The 26483-nt window shown below is 29.5% G+C and overlaps 2 long non-coding RNA genes across 2 annotated transcripts; both read right to left on the bottom strand.

Moving 5' to 3' along the window:
* Positions 1-11261: 11261 nt before the first annotated feature.
* LOC148302233 (uncharacterized) lies at positions 11262-20611 on the bottom strand. The gene is made up of 3 exons (XR_015838684.1): positions 20516-20611; positions 16152-16425; positions 11262-11329 (listed from the first exon to the last, which is right to left on the bottom strand). It is a non-coding gene; the product is annotated as an uncharacterized LOC148302233 (long non-coding RNA).
* LOC148302234 (uncharacterized) lies at positions 13948-15020 on the bottom strand. Its single transcript, XR_015838683.1, has 2 exons — positions 14968-15020; positions 13948-14723 (listed from the first exon to the last, which is right to left on the bottom strand). It is a non-coding gene; the product is annotated as an uncharacterized LOC148302234 (long non-coding RNA).
* Positions 20612-26483: the final 5872 nt, after the last annotated feature.

The raw sequence follows: 26483 nt of genomic DNA, 5'->3' as shown, positions 1-26483 counted from the left end.
AACTCATAAAACTCACTCCTGGTATGACGGTTCAATATCGGTGAATCCCGTAGAAGAAAAATATGTACCAATAAATATTAGAGATTTTTTCAACTAATTCACAAACTAATTAACCATCACGCCGCTTTCCCGCAGGGGTAGGCAGAGATAAAAAAAAACACCACACAAATCTGTCTTTGTGCACAATCTTCGCCTCTTCCACGTTCATACATCTTTTCATATTTATGAGGCTAATGTGATTGGTAATAGAAGCAGAGGAAGACCGAGAAAAACTTGGTAAAAACAAGTATTTAAAGTGGTCAGGTCAGGAGTCGCAATAATCGGCAACGTATGATTGGGGAGATGCTTAAATGTGAAAGAGCCGTGGAATGTTTGCAATGACAGAGTGGTCTGGCGTTTTTTGTCTCTGCCTACCTCTGCGGAGAAGTGGCTTTATGTGACTTTAAAATGGGGTCGCCATTTTAAAGTCTCATTCAACGTTACGTTTTTGAGATAATACCAACAAATCGATAATTTATTCATAAAATATTAAAGAACATAGCGAATAATAACGAATACATATATCCTTATACTATTACATATTAATATTTTTATGAGTTTTCCAGTATTGTCAGGTGATTTTTAGTATATCGTAGTTATAATGTGTTTTTTGTAATATTTTAGGTTTTCCTCAAAAATTATCTCAATTCATTTGTCGCTGAAAACCGATTATTTGCTTATTTTTATTGTAATTTTGTTTTTACTTTACATTCAATATCTGATGTGTTTTTGTCAATAAAGTCTCTTTTATCTCAAAATTACATTTCATCATTTCTGTTTTTATTTTATAATATCATTTTTATGTCACACGATTTGTCATATAAAATTCCCTTTACCTCAAATCTCGAGTTTTTTTTTATCCTTATGTTTTTTTTGTCCGCCTCCGTAGTGTAATGGTCAGCACGCTCGGCTACCGTTCTGGAGGTCCCGGGTTCGATTCCCAAGGGGGGTAAAATAAATATAAGTGATTTTTTCACTGTCATATTTATTCAATATTACCCTGGACTGGTACCTGAAGCGGAGGGCTGATCACCTTTCCTTCACGTGTAAACGATCAAGATAACACTGCGTTTATATGACGCAGTGCCCTATGCACCATTGAGGTGCGGATAAGGGTTTTATTATTATTTATTATTATTATGTTTTTTTTTAATGTTCTTTAAATATTTGATTTTTTAAGGTATTTTTCCTTTTTATGAATAATATACACAGAGTTCGAAAATGATTAATTTTATTATTTCGCAAATCACTCTGTGGTAGTATCTATCCATTTTTAATTTAAATTTTACTTGGTAAATACTACTTTTTCTTAAATATGTATTGTGATTCGTATTTCGAATCATTTTCAAACACCACAATACGGAATGCATCGATATTAAATTAAACCATATCAGCTCCCTAGGTGGAGCATATGGAGTCCAAAAACTGCCTCTAGACTTTTCTGTCGGCTGCCAGCTCCCTTGCATCCTCCCAAGTCCCGAACTACTGACGAGAACTGCCTACGAATTGTCAGTAGTGGTCGTCCTGGGCGGCGCGAACCAGGCATCGATATACAGGCCACAATAGATTTTAAGAATTATTTGTGGTATCCAAATAAAATTTAAATTGAATATGGAAGATAACGCCTTTTTCAAACAATATATTGAAAATTATAAAAATAACGGAGTAAACAGTCAAAATTAAAATTAAATTAAAATAAAAGTACTTTTATTTTTAATTCAGCTATCAAAACTATAATGGCAAACATCTTTCAAAGAAATATAATAATAGGGTGAAAAAATACTCAATAGAACTATGGTAGAATTTCTTGATTTCCAAAGACTTTGAAACGTTGAATGATCAACAACTTATATATTCTATGGGCAATATTTAATGGGTTAGCTATAAGGACACACCCATGACCAATTATGTGCGATCAATTAATAATAAATTTCGAATCACAATATTTTATTGATCGCATATAATCGATTATTCGATAATGTTTTTTTTTTATCAAGTTTACAATCTGTTTCGTTTAAGTCAAAAATGAGTCATGTCTAAAAAATTATCCACCATAATGAATGCTTATAAATTATAACTTAATTTTTATGTCATATGATTCGTCACAAAAAAAATCTCAGTTTATCGAATTTTACATTTTTTCCTGTATTATAATAATATTTATTTAAACATTTTGAGCGCGTCCAAATATTTGTTCACAAATTTGGATTTTCTCCACTTAGCAGTTATTTTTACTTTTTTTGACATATTAACAAAGATGAAGAATATGGAAATCTACGACCTGTCGTAGGCTAGTTGAGTAATCCCTTTATACACGTACAACATTCACCATTCTACCCATGGTGGATAACCATACTAACACTGAGTATTGTGAACTCATATGTACTGTGTCATGAAATTAATCATTCTCATATCTAGGAATTTTCTACTTGTTGGTTGTAATTTTTATTTTATTTTTACATATCGAAAAATTCGAATAGTATGGTTGTCAATCATGGGTAGAATGATGAATGTTGCACGTATGTAAAATGATCACTTAATCAGCCTTTGACTGTTCATAAACCCTTTAAATACCTAGAGTTCCATATTATTCTTTGTTGAAATTTGAAAAAATAAATATTTTTTATTTCATCATACACATATTTATAAATAACAAATTTCAATACAAATTTTGCAAGTGTCGAGGGCACAATTAACAATATTTATTCATAAAATTTAAATGAAAGAAATTGAATGAAAAATAGTACACACTTACTTTGGTAGCAAAATTATCAAACAGATATAATTTTTCTTCTGATGCTCTTTAAATGATCGCTGGTGTATTGGCTATCCTCAGCATATTCAATTCTGTGTTAAATATTTTAAGCATTAACTTTGTGGATCATTGTAAAACATTATTTAAAAAAAAAAAAAGACTCGTCATGGTTTGTTTTATAACAATCCCTGAAGAAAGCAGCAGGTTGTTGCCGAAACAAGTTGGTTTTAATTTGTTTTAAAAGTGACTGGATCAAAAAACAAAGTCTTTTTATTCCTCCAAATAATATGTCAAATTCTGATTCATCCCTTGTATTCTAGATCCGGAATCAACAATTCTACCTTATATCTATTTATTTATATGTATTTTTTTTTTTAATTATACTATCATCTGTTGAAAGTTTATTATAATTTTGGATAGTTGAAGAAACAAATCTTTGAATCGATTATTTAAACGTTGAATCCCCATTAATTGAATTTATGATTAAAAATAACTTATGATATTTCTGTATAGCAAATAAACAATAAACAAGTGTATTGATGATAGAATTTTGCACAAAAAAATATATTTTGTTTCAACAAAAATATCTGTTTGAGTATTTTTTATCTAGTGTGCCGGAGTTATAGTAATATTGTATGTTAAGAAAATTATGTACTTTATTTGTGAAATTTTATTTCATACTTTCAAGAATTATTAAAACTATTTTTAAAAAATAAAGTCATTTTACAATGATAGATGATCTTTTCTGCCTTCACTTTTCCCATAACTTGAATTTCAGAAGCGATCGAAAATTTCGAAATATAACAAGTCAAGATTTTTCAAGAAGTCTTTCAAACGAAATGTTTAAACGTTTAAACCTATATGAACAAATAAATTGACATTTAAGTGGGTTTTTCATACATAGAAAATCGTTCATGTCAGGATCAATAACCACACAAGGTGAAATTTAGAATGAAGGTGAATATCATTGTATATATTTGTTTTTCATTTAAACAGTGTTATTAGAATCCATTGTGTAACAATTTCACTAACTGCTGTAAAAAATTCTTCTGATTTTTAGGAAAAAAAATATATTAAAAACCAACATTCGATATATTCTCTTCAATCCAGATTATTTGCTATCTATGTTAAAACATATTAACAAAATTATATTTTGGAATATATTACATGTAATATATCAGTTATAGCAAATAAAAACCTACCTGGCTAAACTGGCAGTGCACAACGGAGTCCTGGTTCCAACTCTAATGTATGGAAGTGAAACATGGAGTTGGCAAAAAAAGGATGAAAGTAGACTGAATGCAGTCGAAATGCGATCTCTCAGAAGAATGTGCGATAAAACGATGTATGATAGATGTTCGAATAGTGAAATAAGGAAGGAATGCAAAGCTGAGATAAGCATTATCGATAAAATTAAGAAAGGTGTGTTGAGATGGTTTGGACATGTAGAACGAATGAATGAGGAAAGAACGAAAAACAAATTTACTAGGCGAATGTAATAGGAAAAAGGAGCAGAGGAGGGCCGAGAAAAACATGGCGCGATCAGTTATACAAAATACTTGAAAGTGGTCAGGTTAGGAGTCGTAATAATCGGCGGGTATGTATGAGGAGATGCATGAACGTGTAAGAGGCGAAGAATGTTTGAAAAGACAGAGTTGTGTCGCGTTCTATTCTCTCTTCCTACCCCAGCGGGGAAGCGGCGTAATGGTTAGTTAGTTAGTTAGTTTTTATTACATTTTTCTAACCTTCTTCATTTCAAACGTTTTGAATTAACTGTAGGATTGTATTCTAGTATGACTTGAATTCAAACTTTTATTGTTAAAAACACATGAAAATTAATATTGTGACAATTGTTTCGCCTAGTTATGGCATTTTCCAACGAATACGGTTGAATAAAATATACTTGTAAAAAACTATACAGTGGTTATTCAATTAAATAAAAGAACAGATACCTATAAAACGTTTTATATTTTATTTTTTTTTTTTTTTAAAAATATGTGTACTGCATTATGTAATATATAAGAGAAAAAATTGTTAAATTTATATAAATCAAAATGATTAAGAACGTCTAAAGTCACGTTGTTAAAATATGCCACTTTTCTAATTTTATGACGAATTTTTTTTATATTTTCAAAAACATTTTCCTTATACTTTGCTCTTATTGACAATTCAATTGAAATTCAGCACAAGTCTAGGAAATGAGGTTATATGGTTTCTCGAACTGTATAATTAGGTATTACACAATTTTCTTTTGAGAAGGATGAAAGCAGAGTGAACACCATTGAAATGCGTTCCCTCAGACGAATGTGTGGGAATTGTAGCAATACAGAATTAAAAATGAAGGTATTATTTTTTGACATCTCATCAAAGATGAAGAAGAACATGGAAGTCTGGGCATTTACGGGGCTAACGACCGTCATAGGCTGGTTTAAGTGATCACTTTATACACGTAAATTCAACTCAAATTCTTGGAAGTTCTATATTCATATATATATATATATATATATATATATATATATATATATATATATATATATATATATATATATATATATATATATATATATATATATATATATATATATATATATATATATATATATATATATATATATATATATATATATATATATATTTCTTTCTAAATTGGTTCATATATATATAGAACTTCCAAGAATTCGAGTAGTGTGGTTGTCAATAATGGGTAGAATTGGTGAATGTTACAAGTGCGTAAAGTATTTTACTTTACAATTACAACCGAAGATGGAAGCTTAGCTTCCAAAACAAGTCGTCATAAAATAAACTCAAGTGGTAAAAAAAACAAGTGTTTTCTTTAATTTCAATGTGTCTTACCACAAAGTAAATGCCTAAATAAAAAATAAAGTAATATATACATATCTAAATGAAAATAATAAAATCAAGAGTGTAAATAATAAATTCACCAAGAGTTTTGTATTTTTTGTATTAACAATTTTATTCTAGTTCTTCTTATAATATCTATTGTATTCTTGATAGTGTCCTTTACTATGACCTAAATTATATTGTTTACCCACACACAGGCCATGCCTTTGTGGGATCTTTTTTTGTTTTAATATTTTATTCATATATTTTTGTATTTGAATTTACGTCATGTTTATATAATGCAAAAAAAAAATTAAACAAAGAAAAAAAATCAAATTTAAAACAATAATGACAAAACGTGCCTAATGTTAGAGTCTTGTGCTATTCCAAGTCGTAAATAATAAAAATGATAATAAATCTTTTAACCATAAGTATTTAATTAATTTACTAAATTATCTGGTCAAATTATAAGCTAAGTAAATAAATTATCTGGTCAAATTATAAGCTTAATAATAAAAATGAAAATGGTATTTTCTGGCGTTTCTCATATGTGTGATTATAATCCAGGATTCGGATCTCACATACTTATATAAAAGTTTCTGCTTGGTAAAAAGCTTCTTTACATCTCACCAATAGATGTCTCTAGTGAAGTTTTAGTGATTCAAGAACAAGGTTTCTAAATTGGTTCATATATATAGAACTACCAAGAATTTGAGTAGTGTGGTTGTCAATAATGGGTAGAATTGGTGAATGTTACACGTGTGTAAAGTGATCACTTAAACCAGCCTATGATGGTCGTCAGCCCCGTAAATGCCCAGACTTCCATATTCTTCTTCATCTTTGATGAGATGTCAAAAAATAATAAATCTTTTAACTTTAAGTATTTAAGCTCAAGTACCTAACACATGTTTATTTATTTATTATTATTTGTATTTATTATTATTTATTTATTATTATTTGTATACAGAGAAAATATTAAATGGAATTAATAGATTTATATTATCCACTGACACTTCGTGATGGAATTGCATTTTTAATTTATTATTAGATTAAAACCAATATTTTTAGCTGATGATGTCGGTAACGACGAAACCCGGTCGCTGGTCAAATAAAAAAGTGGAAAAGCTAAAAATATTGGTTTTAATCTAATAATAAATTAAATGGAATTAACATTAGATTATTTCTACGCTAAGGCATAAAAACAAACGGAATACCGACTTTGCATAATATGCACTATATAATGTATGGTAAGTCCTGATTTGACAAACATGTTTTTATATATATTTTAAAATTCACATTTGTAGTCAAACAAAATACCCACAATGAATAATTGAAATGTGTTTAGTTAATGTATTATATTTTAAAATTAAAATAATTTACTATCGTGATTCTAATAGAAAAATAAGATGAAAACTATTATTTTTTTAAATAACTCCTGTAATTGGAGATAATCCAGATTTTGTGAACAAGTATTTGGACACACTCAAAATGTTGTAAGATGTAAACTGTTAAATATAGGTTATTAAGTGTTCTGTGTTTTGTTAGGTTTTACAAATATGGATGTTAATTATGGGTAAAATGGTGAACATTACATTTATGTAAAATGATCACTTAAACAGCCCATGACAGGCCGTAACCCCTGTCAATACCCAGACTTCCATAGATATGTTGAGATGTAAAGGTGTTAATATTTGTTAATTTAACATTGGCGGGTTTATAAATAAGAAGCAATACCTTCCAACTGACTTACCAATAGACTTTTAATACAGGACACGGTTTTTACCTGATACAACTGTTTTAAATTGGTGAGCAGATAGTGCTTGTACATAAATGCACACCGAAAATATCTAAAAATGCATATATGTTATAGATTGCAGTATGAATGATAATAGTTTTTATCCAAAAAATATTATCGTTCACCACTACCCCCACCACCCCTCCACCCCCATTACCCCCACCATCTCCACCACCACCACCACCACCACCACTACCACCACCAACACCACCACCACCACCACCACCACTACCACCACCACTACCACCACCACTACCACCACCACTACCACCACCACTAACACCACCATGACCACCAGATTTAAGGTTCTGATTGGTGGTGTCAAAAGTCTACGTAATCGGAGGGCATGTATGACTAGATGTATATTATATTTCCCTGCGGGGAAACGGCATGGTGGTAGTAGTAGTAGTAATGTAATTATAACATCGATGAAGAAAGGAAAAACAAAAGGAATATGATCATGTAAAGAATTGGGGGGGAGAGGTAGAGGAAAACGAGGAATGATATGATGAGCATGATATGAATCGAACCCGTGATGCCAGTTTTGCAGTCAAGCATCTACCCAACTACGTCACGATGGACCCGTACATATACAATCATACATTTTAAGGCATATAAAAGTAAACAGTCGGAAATATTTGAAAATATAATATGAGTTCTTTATGTGAGTACTTAAAAAGGTTTTCGTGTAAAAAAATCTTTCTTTAGCATAAAAAACATTCAATATTTACTCCTGCAAAGTATGCTTTTCTTCGGAAAATATATGTGTCACCATTCTTAAGGAAGAAAATATTATCTTATGAGTGTGTGCCTTCTTCGAAAGAACTTTTTCAAGCTCATTTTATAAAAGAAATATTTATATATATGTACAATTTCTTCTAACTTTTTTCAAAAAAAAGGTAGTAAAAGTGGTCAAGGTTTCCAAGCTGTTTACAATTTGTGACCAGATATTAATTGTAGACAAACGATGAGAGAAAGAGCTGAGAAAAATAACAAAATTACTGAATTACTGAAAATTATTAAATTATTTTCATCTCACCAATAAATTATAGTCTCTAGTGAAGTTCTAGTGATTCAAGAACAAGGTTTTTAAATTGGTTCATATGTATAGAACTTGAGTGAACAAGAATTTAAGTGGTGTGGTTGTCAATAATGGGTAGAATTGGTAAATGTTACACGTGTGTAAAGCGATCACTTATACCAGTCTATGACGGTCGTCAGCCCGTAAATGCCCAGACTTCCGTATTCTTCTCCATCTTTGATGAGATGTCAAAAAATAATACGAAAAATTAGCGAAGAATGAATCAAAGTTTGTATTCTCTCATGAGAAGGACAAAGCTAGAGATCATGATTCAAAAATAATTTAAAATTTTCAACAAGGCATTTTGATGCAATATCCTGAATTTCTTGTATGTTTTTCACAGATTCTTTGTGACACATTATACAAACTTTACAAAATAAATTAACTTTGTTTTTAACCACTATTTTATCGGTCTAATTTTTCTCCAACGGGTTTCGTAAAGAATCTGACATCTGACGTCCTCATTCCTGACGAAGTCAGACCACTTTACACCCAGTATTCGACTCAGACACCTATTTTCAAAGCTTTCCAGTTTCTGTATTCAGTGAATGTATTACATATAATTGCCTTGGTTGTCATTTTAATTATAAAAAAGTGTAACATAATGATGCAATAACTGGATAAAAAATCCTATTTGCAAATTTGTCCACGTGGTAGAAAAATAATAAAGAATTGTCAAAAAATCTTAACTGTAATATGAAATCTTAAACGTGCAAATTTAGAAGACGACCGGCTGCACTAGAAGTTCATGTAAAATTTACTAGTTTTAGAGTAGTAAATGAATGGAGAAAAAACTGTTTTTTTAATTTATTTTTCTATATAAGATAGGGCAAAGTTACAAACTCATTTCGATAGATCTCCATAGCTGGTGGTGTCTGAATTCGTACTGAAAGCGACCCTTTATGCTGATTAAGTTTTGTGTTTCTTCAACGTATACGTAGGCAAGCAACGCTGCTCCGAGCTGGATTTGATTATACGGTGATTATCATTTGATTAAACTCGCGTGTGCACGTAACCTAACCTTACTGTGGGGTTTCCCCAGTACAAAGATGCTATACATCATTGAAATGTAACCTCCATTCGTTTAAAAAATATTCATTGAAAATAATACTAGGTGATTTGAACAACATTATAATGAAATCAAAATAAATTCACCAAATTCTAGTAATAAAGAATATATACAAAAACTAAAATACCTACTATAAGAAAGTAATGGTCCTATGGAAATTACGACGAAGAAAGAGTAAAAATTTATTTGTTATTCCAGACACAAATTTGAGGTTGATTTCCTTGTCAAAATCATATTCATAATTTTTTTAGATCTTGTTGGCACTGAACTAGGCTTCTTATCCGCACCCCAATGGTGCATAGGGCACTGCATCATATAAACACAATGTTATCTTGACTGTTAACACATGAATAAAAGGTGTTCAGACCTCTGCTTCAGGTACCAGTCCAGGGTAATATTGAATAAGTATTAAAGTTTAAAAAAATATTTTTTTTTACCCCTTCCCCCTGGGAATCGAACCCGGCACCTCTAGAACGGTAGCCAAGCGTATGACCATTAGCGTATTACACTACGGAGACGATATTTTTTTTCCTTTTTTGGTATTTTTATAATGGGAAATAATTCTTTTTTGCGTCATAGTGAATGTATCCCGTGAACCAACTATACGAATTGATTAATGAGAATCCTTTTGGAAGAAGGTACAGAAAAAGGATGTTTTTACCTCTCCCTTTCTCCATTTAGGGTCGTTGCTCCTGTACCAATCCTACCTGAATAAATTCTTCACTTGCCAACTTCAGAGCATTGAGAAAAGAAAAAAATAATAAATGTTTTCATCGAAGTGGTCTCACATTACGTATGTACAAAAGATACATCGCGAATATATTATATTCAAATAAATCAACGTAAATCATCATAATACAATGTGTATTGTTCTTATATAAATATATTGATAAAAATAAAGTAAAATATTATTTTTTTTGACATCTCATCAAAGATGAAGAAGAATATGGAAGTCTGGGCAATTACGGGGCTGACGACCGTCATAGGCTGGTTTAAGTGATCACTTTACACACGTGTAACATTCACCAATTCTACCCATTATTGACAACCACACTACTCAAATTCTTGGAAGTTCTATATATATATGAACCAATTTAGAAACCTTGTTCTTGAATCACTAGAACTTCACTAGAGACATCTATTGGTGAGATGTAAAGAAGTCTGCTTAATAAAAAAGCTTCTTTACATCTCACCAATAGATGTCTCTAGTGAAGTTCTAGTGATTCAAGAACAAAGTTTCTAAATTGGTTCATATATATAGAACTTCCAAGAATTTGAGTAGTGTGGTTGTCGATAATGGGTAGAATTGGTGAATGTTACACGTGTGTAAAGTGATCACTTAAACCAGCCTATGACGGTCGTCAGCCCCGTAAATGCCCAGACTTCCATAGTTTTCTTCATCTTTGACGAGATGTCAAAAAATAATATGAAAATAACTCCTGTAATTGGAGATAATCCAGATTTTGTGAACAAGTATTTGGACACACTCAAAATGTTGTAAAAAGGTAAAATAATTCATTTAACTGCTCACATTCATTTTTTAACTTTTTTTATTACTTTATATATTACTTTATTTTACTAACGGCTAATGCTTTTCACAAAAATATGTAAAATAACAATAAAGAATGCACTTATTAAAATAAAATAAAACAACATTTTAGTGTGTCCAAGTACTAATGCTCTCTGGAATGCTTCAACAATAATCTGGCGTCCTTGTCATCTTTCGTGAGGACTTTCCAACAGGGATACCTGCAAGAAAACCTTTATAAACCTGGTATCAATATAGGTATATATTTGATTGAAATTTCCCGAAAATTAATGCACAAACGTAGTAAAAAATCGTCTTGAAAAAATATTTTATTATCTTCTACATATGCACCCTTTAACATCAAAATTTACAAAAGGCAATATAGAGTTAACAATATTTTTAGTGTGTCCAAATACTTGTTCACAAATCTGGATTGTCTCCAATTACAGGAGTTATTTTTCGCATTAATTTTTGACATCTTAACATAGATGAAGAAGAATATGGAAGAATGGGCATTTACGTAAGTACTTAGTCTTCATCTATGCTGAGATGTCAATAAATAATTTGAAAAATAACTCCTATAATTAGAGATAAATATAAATAAATAACTGGTCAAATTATAAGCTAAAGTAATTAAATGAAAAGGGATATTCTGGCGTTTCTCATGTATGTGATTATAACCCAGTATTCGGACCTAAGATACAAATGAAAGAGTTTCTGCTCAACTGAAAGTTTTTTTCATCTCACAGATAGATGTCTCTTGCGAAATTCTAGTGATTCAAGCACTATATTTCGAAATTTGATCATACATATAGAACATCCAAAATTTTTAAAAGTGTAGCAATCATGGGTAGAATTGGTGACTGTTACACGTGTGTAAAGTGGTTACTTAAACCAGCCTAAAGACCCTATATTCTTCATCTTTGTTCAGATGTCCAAAAACACTAAACTGTATAATACGTTTTACAGTATCCAACGGCATAGTAATATTCCTTGAAAAGATATGTATTATTTTCTCTAAATATACTATAGATAACGAAAAAGAACAATTACATTTTGGGATTCCCTCGACATGTAAGAAAATGTGTAATAATCGCATATCTTAGTATTTTTAGGGAAAATTTAAGTGTTAAATAAAGGGTCATTAAAATGTTCTTCATTAAATGTAGATCAACTGACTGTAAATATATATTTATATTTATATCTATATATATATATATATATATATATATATATATATATATATATATATATATATATATATATATATATATATATATATATATATATATATATATATATATATATATATATATATATATATATATATATATATATATATATATATGTAAATATATATATATATATATATATATATATATATTATATATATATATATATATATATATAATATATATATATATATATATATATATATATATATATATATATATAAATATGTATATATTTATATATATATATATATATATATATATATATATATATATATATATATATATATATATATATATATATATATATATATATATATATACATATATATATATATATATATATATATATATATATATATATATATATATTTATATATATATATATATATATATATATATATATATATATATATATATATATATATATATATATATATATATATATATATACAATATATATATATATATATATATATATATATATATATATATATATATATATATATATATATATATATATATATATTTATATATAATGTCCGCCTCCGTAGTGTAATGGTCAGCATGCTCGGCTACCGTTCTGGAGGTCCCGGGTTCGATTCCCAGGGGGGTTTAATAAATGTAAGTGATTTTTTCACTCTAATATCTATTCAATATTACACTGGACTGGTACCTGAAGTGGAGGGCTGATCACCTTTTCTTCATGTGTAATCGATCGAGATAACACTGCATTTATATGAAGCAGTGCCTATGCACCATTGGGGTGCGGTAAAGGATTAAAAAAAATATATGTATATATAAATATATATATATATATATATATATATATATATATATATATATATATATATATATATATATATATATATATATATATATATATATATATATATATATATAATATACATATATTTATATATATATATATATATATATATATATATATATATATATATATATATATATATATATATATATATATATATATATATATATATATATATATATATATATATATATATATATTTATATATATATATATATTTATATATATATATATATATATATATATATATATATATATATATATATATATATATATATATATATATATATATATATATATATATATATATATATATATATATATATATATATATATATATTTATATATATATATATATATATATATATATATATATATATATATATATATATATATATATATATATATATATATATATATATATATATATATATATATATATATATATATATATATATATATATATATATATATATATATATATATATATATATATATATATATATATATATATAGGGTAGACTGGGTACGGTTGAAACAATTTTGCTTATATTGTCCATAGTATTGCTCTTTACAAGTCAAGCGATGATGAAGATGCATTAAATACAAGAGCATGTTTCTGTCTACTAATGGGAAGTATTATTTCAGTACCCGGTGTGTTATTTTTAGTGGCAGATCAAATTTAAAAAATACATCCGATTTGTTTCAACCGTCCCCATACCAGGGGCAGTTGAAACAGTGATTGGGGTCAGTTGAAACACACGCAAATAAATCAATATTTAATATTGTAAGACGTTTTATTCATTATTTATTTTTGTTTTATAAATAATTATGGCACCGCATGACAATATTAATCAGTCTACAGATATGTAATGAACAAAAACAACTAAAAACAATGGCATTTAAAAAAAAAACAAATTGAACGAAAATAATCTGTGAATAAACTAAAAGGAAACACTTCTTTCATTTTGATTAGTCATAAATCAAGTGAAAATCTAGCTTTGGGATCATTCCGAGTCGCAATTGTGGCTAGGACCACCTTTTGTGCAGTCTTCTTGAGCCCACAGTTTACAAGTGGTGCACTGTATCCACTTTTCACCGGATCTGCTCTCTGAATACAGTGACAGACAAACAAGACAATAGCACTCGTCCTCTTTTGATGATGATTCCTGTTGCGTATTATGATCCTTTAACGATCCTTCTACTTTTTCCTCCATCCAATCTTTTCTTGACTTACTTAGTTTTCATCCATTTCAACCTTATTTCATGCTCCTTTCTTATCTCATCTTTCTCTGTTTTTTTAGTAGCAAGTATTTTGCAAGCTCCTGCTCCTGCTCTTTATTAAAAACTTCGTTGTGGGGTTCATATGCCATTTTCTTCTTCACCAGATGCATCTCGCTTTCGTATATATCTAATAAGCGAACAGTGGTTTAATCCATGCTTTTCCGCCGCTTTTCGCAGTGAATCTCCTGCTTTAACCTCCTCATAAGCGTATGTATACCTCGACAAGTCGACCTCCCCTCTCGAAGTCTTTCTTGCGCGCACTCTCGGCATCTAGAAAACAGGAAAACTGAAAAAATATGTTGTTTCAACCGTACCCACAAAAAATGTTTCAACCGTCCCCAACCCCTCCTTTAGGTGGAAAACAGAAAATAGTAATGTTAACAATAATGGCACATTTAAACTAATCACTATATCGTGTTCTACAAGCTTCATTTCAAACACGAAATCATACTCAATAATATCGTTTCAATAGAAACCGTAATAAAATGAAAATTCTTAGAACAAAAATACTTACTTTTGGTTATCAAAATACAATAGGGCCTCCTACAAGCAACTGCACCGTGCGGCGAGCGATGCAACACTGATATTCGTGTTTGAACTTGTTGTCCGCTTTGTTCGTCCCTTGGACCCTTCACCCTACCACATACGGTTTGCAAGATATTTGCTCTGTTTCAACCGTAACCGTCCTTTGTTTCAACCGTACCCAGTCTACCCTATTTATATATATATATATATATATATATATATATATATATATATATATATATATATGTGTGTGTGTATAGGCAAAGTGCATAGGGCACTGCATCATATAAACGCAGCGTTAACACATGAAGGAAGGATAACCGCCCTCCGCTTCAGGTATCAGCAGTCCAGGGTAATATTGAATAAATAATAGAGTGAAACAATTACTGATTTTTATTTGAACCCCAGCCCCCTAGGAATTGAACCCGGAACCTTCAGTATGGTATATATATATATATATATATAAACCATAAAATACATATTTTGACAAATTGATGTGACGTAGTGAATATTTCCAAGATTTTTTTATTTTATTTAATATTTTCCTGAAGAGTCGTATAAATGCGACAATTAAAAGATTGTTCCATTACGCTTTTAATTGACTTCTCTGTCATTACCAATTACGTTGATAGAACAATAGATGTTGAACTTACATCATGAATGTATGATAACAGAAAGATTATTATTATCATACAATTTAGGTACATACAAAATAATACTAAAAACCCATACCACGGCTTATATCTAATATACACACAAAAAAGAGAAAAAACATATAAATAATAACTTTTTTATAATTTTCTTAGAATTTACTCTTGATCATTTACCTATTCATTTATTTGGCCTTTGTTCCATATTTTATTTTGACCTCTAACCTCCGTCGACAACCAAAAATGTTTGGAACGATATATTGAAGTGTTCGTCTCCCATATTGTTTGTTAATTACACATAAATATTTGTATTTTTGTTATTTACACATATATTTCTATTTCATACTATTTCTGTGAGCCTTAGCGGCTCATTATTAAAAATAGGTATCAAATTGTGGTAGAGTGGATTCGAACCGAGAAACCCTGACTTGAGAGTCTGCGATACTAACCACGGGACCACAACCCGACACCTTCGTTGTAATATTAAATTATAAAAAGAAAAAAAAAAAACAAAAAAACTCACTCCATAGCTACAGTTTTGTCCCCAGAAACTCACTCCAGGGCAGGTTAATATATCCATAAGGTGATTGCAACGTCTGTTAGGCTTTGTACGTCTTCTTACGAAACGTCATTAGTTGATCCGGTATGGTTCGCAATCGCGTATACAAGTTATGGCGGTTCAAGTTCAAAGACACTGCGTCAATGCTGCTCGGGAGAAGGCCTAGGTCTGCGTCTGGTTGCATTGCGTAACCATTGAAGTCCGTAGTTACCCGCTTCGATGATAAAGTGAACTGCGCCTGTGGAAGTTCAAGTATAAAATCCTTATCACTTAAATCAAATAAAGCTTAGCGTGCGTCTAAGAGGTACTAGGCAAAAATCTGTATTCGAAGAATTTGTACATAATGCAAACTATGCCATGTTCTCTCCGATTCCGCGGCTTCACATGTTAGCCAATGCTTTTGAAAGTATAGATTTATTTAATATATTGTTATCCTCCTTGAAATCTGTACTTTCTCAGAATTTCTTCTCCATGTTATAATGGATAAATTTAAACGTTGTGTTTCACTCTCTCTTGCTGCTCGCTGATAGTGTTTCAAGGACACGTATTTACCAGTGCTTACTATTTGTAATTTTATTATGATTTTATGTTATAAGACTATTTGTTATAAGACTTTTTGTTTCTCTATTAGTGTATTCATCAGTGTATTTTTATATTAGATACTGTGTATATGTATTATCTTAAAGGCTTCAGCCGTTCAATAAATAAATAAATAAATAAATAAGCGTCAACATACAGCACAACATTTTGAGTGTGCCAAATACTTGTTCACAAATCTGGATTATCTCTAATTATTGGAGTTATTTTTCATACTATTTTCAATTCAATTCAATTCAATTCAATTAAATTTATTCAATAATTAATAAATACATTACAAACAAACATTTAAGGCGTAAACATTAAAAAAACAAATTAAAAAGTAAGCAAGAAGACTCTAGTTAAATGCGTAAAAGCATCCCGCTTCGGGAAACTCCTTCGGACACATGGAACAGATGAATATCCAATGTGATATTTATCAACATAGCGGTAGCTCTTTCTACAGGCATAACCATTGGCAGGTTGGTCCTGCATATTTTGTCATAGTATGACAGTCGTAAGCCCCGTAAATGCCCAGACTTCCATTTTCTTCTGTGTCTTTTTTGAGAAATAACTCCTATGATTGGAGATTATCCAGATTTGTGAACAAGTATTTAGACACACTCAAAATGTTGTGAATACCACGCGGTGCTCTATGCACCATCTGGGTTGAGAAAGGAAAGAAAAAGAAAGATAAATAATTTATGAATGTTACATTTTAAAACAGTAATTTTGCAGCTCATAATATATTTCATTACTTTTAAACAAACAAAAAACATCTGTTGATCTATGTATATATTTATTTATTAACTAGAATTATTGATTTAGTCTTGACACATTTCTCGTTATCACGCCAAATAAATTATATATAATAATAAAAATAATAAATGGATATTTATATGATAATCACAGTAATTTACTCTCAATAAATATGTTTCTAAGATACAACGTTTTAAGTGTGTCCAAATACTAGTACACAAATCTGGATTATCTCCAATTTAAGATGAAGAAGCATATGGAACATTTTGAGTGTGTCTAAATACTTGTTCACAAAATCTGGATTATCTCCAATTACAGGAGTTATTTTCATATTGTCCAGAATTTGTGAACAAGTATTTGGACACACTCAAAATGTTGTAAATAAATTATCTGGTCAAATTATAAGCTTAAATAATAAAAATGAAAATGGTATTGTATGGCGTTTCTCATGTGTGTGATTATAATCCAGGATTTGGACCTCACATACTAATATAAGAGTTTCTGCTTAGTAAAAAGCTTCTTTACATCTCACCAATAGATGTCTCTAGTGAAGTTCTAGTGATTCAAGAACAAGGTTTCTAAATTGGTTCATGTATAAAGAACCTCCAAGAATTTGAGTAGTGTGGTTGTCAATAATGGGTAGAATTGGTGAATGTTACACGTGTGTAAAGTGATCACTTAAACCAGCCGATGACGGTCGTCAGCCCCGTAAATGCTCAGGCTTCCATATTCTTCTTCATCTTTGATGAGATGTCAAAAATAATATGAAAAAGCATATGAAGTCTGTACAGACTTCATATTCTTCTTTATGTTTGTTGAGATGTCAAAAAATAATATGAAAAATAACTCTTCAAATCTTTACAATACCTTTATTGTTTTTATTTATTTATTGTTATTTATTGTTTCGGCATTAACTTTGTGGTAAGACATGTTACAATGATTAAAGAAAACATTTGTTTTTTACCACTTGAGTTTTATTATAGACTACATGTTTCAAAAGTTAAACTTCCATCATTCAGGTCTGTATAATAACTAATAATAGTTATTATACAGACCTGAATGATGGAAGTTTAACTTCTGAAACATGTAGTCTATAATAAAACTCAAGTGGTAAAAAACAAGTGTTTTCTTTAATCATTTTACAATACCTTTTACAAAAAACATTTCTGCGATTACAGCTGTTTTTTTTATAAAACGTTATGCTTAAACATGCAATGTGCAAAATACAAGTATGTATAAAACTATACTTACAACATTTTGTATTTTTTTTTTGTGTTCATATAATTCTTCACAAATCGAGGAGTTATTTTTTAATAATTCCATTAATTGGAGATAATCCAGATTTGCGAACAAGTATTTGGATACATTTCATATGTTCTAAATAAATAACTGGTCAAATTATAAGCTGAAATAATACAATTAAAAGGATATATAATAAAATGTCGTAACCGACATCATCAGACCAGTCTAATAATGTCGACGAAATCCGGTTGCTGGTCAAATAAAATTAATGTGGAAATAATTACAAACTTGCTATTTTATTATATAAAATGCAGTCCTACCAAGAAATGTCAGTACAAAACTTAAATCTAATAAAAAGGATATTTTGTACCATTTCTCATGTGTGTGATTATAATCCAGGATTCGGACCTCACATACAAATGAAAGAGTTTCTGCTCAATGAAAAGCTTTTTTCATCTCACCAATAGATGTATCTAGTAAAATTCTAGTGAAAACACTAGGTTTGAATTTAATCAATGTATTTAAATGTTTTAAGAATTTGAGTAGTGAGGTTGTCAATCATGGGTAGAATTAGTAAATGTGATACGTGTGTAAAGTGATCACTTAAACCATCCTATGACGGACACAAGCCCCGTAAATGCCCATCCTTCCATATTATTCTTTATCTATTATTTTTGGACATCTCATCAAAGATGAAGAAGTATATGGGAGTCTGGGCATTTACGGGGCTGACGACCGTCATCGGCTGGTTTAAGTGATCACTTTACACACGTGTAACATTCACCAATTCTACCCATTATTGACAACCACACTACTCAAATTCTTGGAAGTTCTATATATATATATATGAACCAATTTAGAAACCTTGTTCTTGAATCACTAGAACTTCACTAGAGACATCTATTGATGAGATGTAAAGAAGCTTTTTATTAAGCAGAAACTCTTATATTAGTATGTTCTTATATTATTATATATTATTATATTCTTAATCTATCTAGGATAATGATTAATTACCATCAAATGAAACTTTTCAAGCTAAATATTTGCCTGTTTATATTATGTATTTACCAAAATGATGAAAGTTTTTTTTCACGATCGATGATACTTGTATTCGTGTAATTTGTATGGCGACAATGTCAACACTAAGTGTGCAAAAAATTAAAGACGTCAGTAAAATAGGTAGGTATTTGGTTTCTCTATGGAAAGGTGTATAAAAAGAAATTTTTCGCCATCATCACTAAAGCAAATTATATTATATTACCAAGTATCTAAAAAAACAAGTTACATTACCAATAATATATTAGTACTCGTAATATCAAGTATGTGTACATAGTAGTGCATGTTTGTTCTGCAACCTCTAGTGTATGTTGGTCCTTGGGTTGACCAAAATCGCATGTGATCAACATTTTATGTAGTTATAACCTTTTCCTCCCTGCCGTCCCTCTTACAGGTATTATATCAAATTACATATGTGAAATTTTGTAACTTGAATGTTACAAATACCGGATATTTTGTTACTCATGAAGATAAATGTATTTATGTAACTGTTGAACGTAAAATTGTAAACTGTAAAATATAATAAATAGTGTTATCGTTGTGACGTATGGTATTGTTTGCATGCTGTTGTAATGATTGTCCTGACGAAGGGACGGGTACGTCTCGAAAACGGTAGACGAAAAATCTCGGTGAGTGGTTATATGCTTATATAAATAACGTTTTTTGTAAAAAAATACTAAAGTATGTGTACATACTTGATACTAGATTCTTGATTTCCTGAAAGGTCAAATGCGTTGAAGTAATGTTCACCTCCTGTTACCTAAAGAAGACGAACAAAAATAGGAACTCGCCGTGATTCATGAACGTGGTCAAGTTGATCCGGTATTTATTTACATGTATTATTAGTATTGTCAACTGGAACGCAACGGAACTGGCCAGGTCCCGCGTATAAACCCGAGCCCGAAGCTAATGCGTAAGTACGGCGAGTTATAATTCCTAAATGCATTAAAAACCACACTGCTGTGACGTCAGTCATCTTCGTCTCGGCTATATAAGCGTCGGCGCTCAAATTGGCTCTTCACAAACCAGACAGTCGGGAAAGATAGTACACGCGTTTAGTTCAAAGCGAGACAAGTCGCCGTGTTTTATCAGCCGAGACCCGATAACATTATTATTGTAATTGACCACGCGTTATTATTATCAATCAGTAAAGCTTTAATCGAGTGCGGAATTATTATTAAAATTAACGTAAAAAGGGGAAAAAATCACCATGTATCCTAATCCGTTTGAGAGGAAGCACTCCACCATCCGTCAAGTCATCGACAAGTTCCTGAAGCCCGACTTCGGAACCTCCAAGAAGAAGTGGCTACCCAAGGACAAGCTGGAGAGGCAGAACAGTTCTCGGTCTTCGTCTTCCAGCGATTCGGCCAAGTCTGGCGGACATATCAAGCAGTCATTCCTCTACGCGATCAAGACCTGAAACAACCCAAGGCGAAGAGTGCCGAGCGCCTATGTGATCTCGCGGATAACCGAATCAGATGTTCCTTAGTCTGTGCCAAGCTGTGATGTTCCTGATTCGTCCTGTGATGCAGTTCGAATCTATCGTTTTATATAAACCGGATAGAGCGTGTTCCTGATTACTCGCGACAATCCGGAAGCGACATAAATTGTTTTAAATCAAGCGAATAAATCGCTGCAAAGTGTCAACCGAGTTGAAATGTCATGCGATAGAAGTTAGTATCTTGATAAGTTCATTTTGTCGAGACGCTCGTGAAAACTTCGATTATTGCTCATGTCATATTATATTGACAAAAAATTGAACCGTGTCATTGACGTAATATCCTTTTTATGTGTATTAATTTGTTTTCTAGTTTTAGAAGTATCTCAATAAGTCGCATGAAAACATAGATTTTTGTTCGTGTCATTTTATCTTGACGAAAAAATGGACAGTGTATTTTATTGTCAATATTTTTTTTCATTTAAAGGAAATATTTGTACTAATTATATTATATTATGTTAAATATGTCTCCTTATATTAAGTTTGTTACTGGCGATTGCTATCTGTGATATGATAATTTACCAAAAACCTATTTATGTTAAACTTGAATAAAAGATTTTTATATTAATTTGTTTGTTTGAATAATTTATAAAAATACAATAAGATTTAAAACTTTACAGGGATAATTCAAATGATATATCTATAAACTCTGGTAAATGCATATACAATACATACCGTAAGTAAAACATACATACATATAAAATTGATATTTTCGTTGCTTGGATGATATCAAAGAAAAAAAGTTAGCATCTCAACATAGAAGAAGGAGTATATGGAAATCTAGGTATTTACAGGGCTTACGATCCGTTTTAGGGTGATTTAAGTGATCACCTTGTACAAGTGCAACATTCACCATTCTACCTCATTCTCACCGTGATTTACTACAACCATCCTGCTAAAATTTATGGAACCCGGATATGTGAACAAATGGACCTAAAATGTCGAGAAAAAAATAACAAAATATATCAAACAAGTATAAAGATTTTTTAAAAATTTACCTATTTTTAATTTAAATTTCGCCTAACAAATACCACCATTTCGGAAAATCTATCGTGACACGTGTTCCGATGCATTGCGCATCACGATTTCAATTCAATTCGATTAATTTATTTTCAATATACATAAACATTACAAACTAAAAAAAATAAAGCGTATACATCGAATACATACAAAAATCTAAAATATGCAAGAACTATTGCTAAAGGTGTAGAAAAATCATGTTTGAAAATGCATCGAAGCACATGTCACAATGTATTCTAAATTAAAGTGGTATTTTTAAGTGAAATTCTGGTAAAAAATTTTGATTATGACTAAAAATATTCGTCAAAATGGATATGGGTAATCTTAAGTTGACATAAATTTAAGGACTTTTGTTAATATAACTTGGTTATGGTATGCCAGAAGTTATGCTATGACAGAAGTATAGGTGAAATACATGTTTTCACTATTATGTTGATTATGTTGACATTGTTAACATGAGCATTTATGTCGGGTTTTAGTTTCGTAGTTAGTTAATGTCGTGGATTCAAAATCAGAGTTTCTGGGTTCGAATCCACTCCATCGAAAATTGATGGCCTTTTTAAATAACGGAACCAAAAGGACTATAAAAGATTCTAATTGAAATATAGTGTGAAAATAATGTATATATTATGTGTCGGGTTGTGGTCTCGTGGTTAGTGTCGCTCGTGATTCTCGGTTCGAGCCCACTCTACTACAATTTGATGCCTACTTCTAATAATGAACCGCTTAGGCTCACAGATATAGTATCATATAAAAATATATTTTTTAAATTTATATATATATATATATATATATATATATATATATATATATATAATATATATATATATATATATATATATTTATATATATATATACATATATATATATATATATATATATATATATATATATATATATATATATATATATATATATATATATATATATATATATATATATATATATATATATATATATATATATATATATATATATATATATATATATATATATATATATATATATATATATATATATATATATATATATATATATATATATATATATATATATATATATATATATATATATATATATATATATATATATTTATATATATATATAAATATATATATATATATATATATATATATATATATATATATATATATATATATATATATATATATATATATACGTATATATGTTTGCGAATATATAAATATATTTATTACAAATAAAGTTTTCGTTCAAATTCGTTATGCAAAAACACGTTGGTTCAAGATATCCGATTTAAATAAATTTTAAAACCCATGTCTGAATATGGAATTATTTAAATGAAGAGAAAATAACTTCATATATATATATATATATATATATATATATATATATATATATATATATATATATATATATATATATATATATATATATATATATATATATATATATATATATATATATATATAAAACTCTTTTCTTTTCAAAACCATATAATTATTTCGAAGAAAATAATAATAATTAGAAAATGTTACCTGAATTTAGAGAAAATAAAGATGCGACCAAACGAATACTGGACCTTTATACATATTGATTCGAGAATAATAATAAAAATTTAAAGAGATAATTTCGTTTTACTCATTGATTTGGCATTAACTTTATTGAAAAGCATGATGATTCAAAAATCAAATAAACAAAACATTGTATAAAACCATTATATGGGTTATTTAGTGTAAACACGGCTAGTTTCGAGAACTATAGATGTTCTCATCAACATGTGAAAATACAAAATCAGTTTGTATCAGAAAATACAAATACAAAATTTCACTTGATGACTACATCATTCTCGAAACTAATCGTAATTACATAAATGAACTGGAAAATTTAAGTTAACTAGGTATTGTGGATGACTGTAATTTTAGTTTTTTTTTCCTTTATTTCTAATAAATTTGTTATTTTGATACCGCTAGTATCAGTAATTACAAGTTACCGAAAGAAAATAATAGATTTGTTTGTCACCAAAAAGAATCAAAGTTTGAGTTTTTTTTTCTACGAAATATATATTATATAAATTTATTATAGAATTCCAGCACAGACTTGGGGTAAAAAAAAAAACATAGCGGGTAGGTAGCATTAACCTTTTGATAAAATGAAAACACAACTGCTTATGTTTATCTGTGTATAAGTATAACAAAGCTAAAATTTTAAACTCTGTTTAGAATACTAACATAGGCCTGGGTAAAAAATAAATATTCATCAATTATTTTTTCGGTAACTTTAAGGCCCAGCAGTCGTTAAGTCGCAACATAATTTTCTCTTAATCCTGTAAACATTTTACGTAATTAATTTTTTTAAACACCGTTTTTGCATTAAAAAAAGTTTTTGTTCGAAAAAATTATATGGTTTTGAAAAGAAAAGGGTTATTTAGAGGTTAAAAAATATATTAAAAAATATTTTTTCTGTGTATGTATGTGTTCTAAAATTATCATTCAACAAAACATAACCATTATACATTATTTGATAAAAGTCGGGCGTGAATAGATATGTGACCTCTCCGGTGGTCTCCGGTGGAATGAATTCTGTGTTGGCAAATATTCGCTTAAAAATACCGATATTTAAAGAAAGAAGTCATACTTAAGTAAGTAAAATTAATTAGATTAGTAAAATAATTACACATACTAATAAAAGAGTTCCTGCTCAATAAAAAGCTTCTTTTCATCTCACCAATAGATGTCTCTAGTGAAGTTCTAGTGATTCAAGTAATTGTTTTTTGTATTTTTTTTATAAATTCCTTTTTACGTTAATTTGTTTGTATAAGAAATAACTTCAAACTTTTCAAATTTAATAAAGGTTAGCGAAGATCTATTAGTGGAAAACAAATACGTCGTATAACTTAAAGATAGGTTTATATCTTGGATAAATGGTGCATAGCTTTGACATCATTTGTGTTTTTAATTTGAAGGGAATCCCATAGATGGCAATAATTGAACATTTTATAAATAAATGAATGATGAATGTTTCTGAAAATTTATTCATTTAAAGAAACTATTTTAAATCCCATCGTGGAAACTTTTCGAAAAAATCAATTTATTCCATGTGCGTGTTGAACAGATGCATAGAAAGTATACGAATTTATAATTCTATATCATATAACTAACTACCCAACCAATTCTCACATCACTTCCCCGCAGGGGTAGGTAGAGAGAATAGAACGCCAAACCAATTTGTATGTGTGCTAATATTCATCACCTCTTCCCCATAAAAAATACAGTATGAAATATCATATAAAATACAGTCATTACCTGTAATTTTCGGCCCCTGTAGTGTACTGGTAAACACGTTTGGCTACCGTGCTGAAGGTCCCGCGTTCGATTCTCAGAGGGGTCAAAATAAATATATCGTAGTCGTGCAGGAGAAAGTGACCAACTAACAAAACGTAAAACGTTCAGGAGGGCTATTTAATTTACTTTTGCTCGACAAGAAAATAAACATCAATGCAGTTAGTCATTTTTAACAAGTCAATATATTATACTTCCACGTTTAAAATACTTTTGGATTTTTTTCAGGGTAATATCAAGCTAGTAAGATATCAAATAGTCAATGATCACGTTTTTGTAAAAAATGCACTTGGTCACATTCTCCTGTATGACATCGATATGTGATTTTTTTCACTCTAATATTTATTCAATATTACCCTGGACTGGTACCTAGGCTGATCGCCTTTCCTTCATGTGTTGATGATTAATTGCGATGGATGATTAACGTTTGAACGGTGAAATATGGCAAGAATGCGAGGCTGAGATATTGGACCGATAATTGGATGTTAAGCACTATCGACAAAAGTAAGAGAGGAGGTTCGGACATCTGGAACGAATGAATAATGAAAGAACTTCTTCTTCTTCATCTTGGCGTAGGCCTTGTGGTCTGTTTTTTAGAGGGATTGCCCTCCTGCGATGTCGACTCCTACTATCAATCCATCTCTTGGTAGTCTGCCCGGGAGTCGTCTACCTTGACACAACGGTATTTTTTTACTGGAAACAGAAGCAGAGAAAGGCCGAGGAAAACTTTGCATGATGCTAGAAAGTAAGAAAGTTAGTTAGTTTAAGTTAGATGAGTAAAAAATCCTGTAGAGGAAAATAAAATATGTTCAATGTAGTATTTTC

The sequence above is a fragment of the Brachycentrus maculatus genome, unplaced genomic scaffold (genome assembly GCF_059751285.1).
Source record: "Brachycentrus maculatus isolate JH-2025_06_01 unplaced genomic scaffold, ASM5975128v1 h1tg000472l, whole genome shotgun sequence".
In the NCBI taxonomy this organism is placed as follows: Eukaryota; Metazoa; Arthropoda; class Insecta; order Trichoptera; family Brachycentridae; genus Brachycentrus; species Brachycentrus maculatus.
The sequence above is the reverse complement of the archived record's forward strand: the minus strand, read 5'-3'. Positions and strand labels throughout refer to the sequence as shown.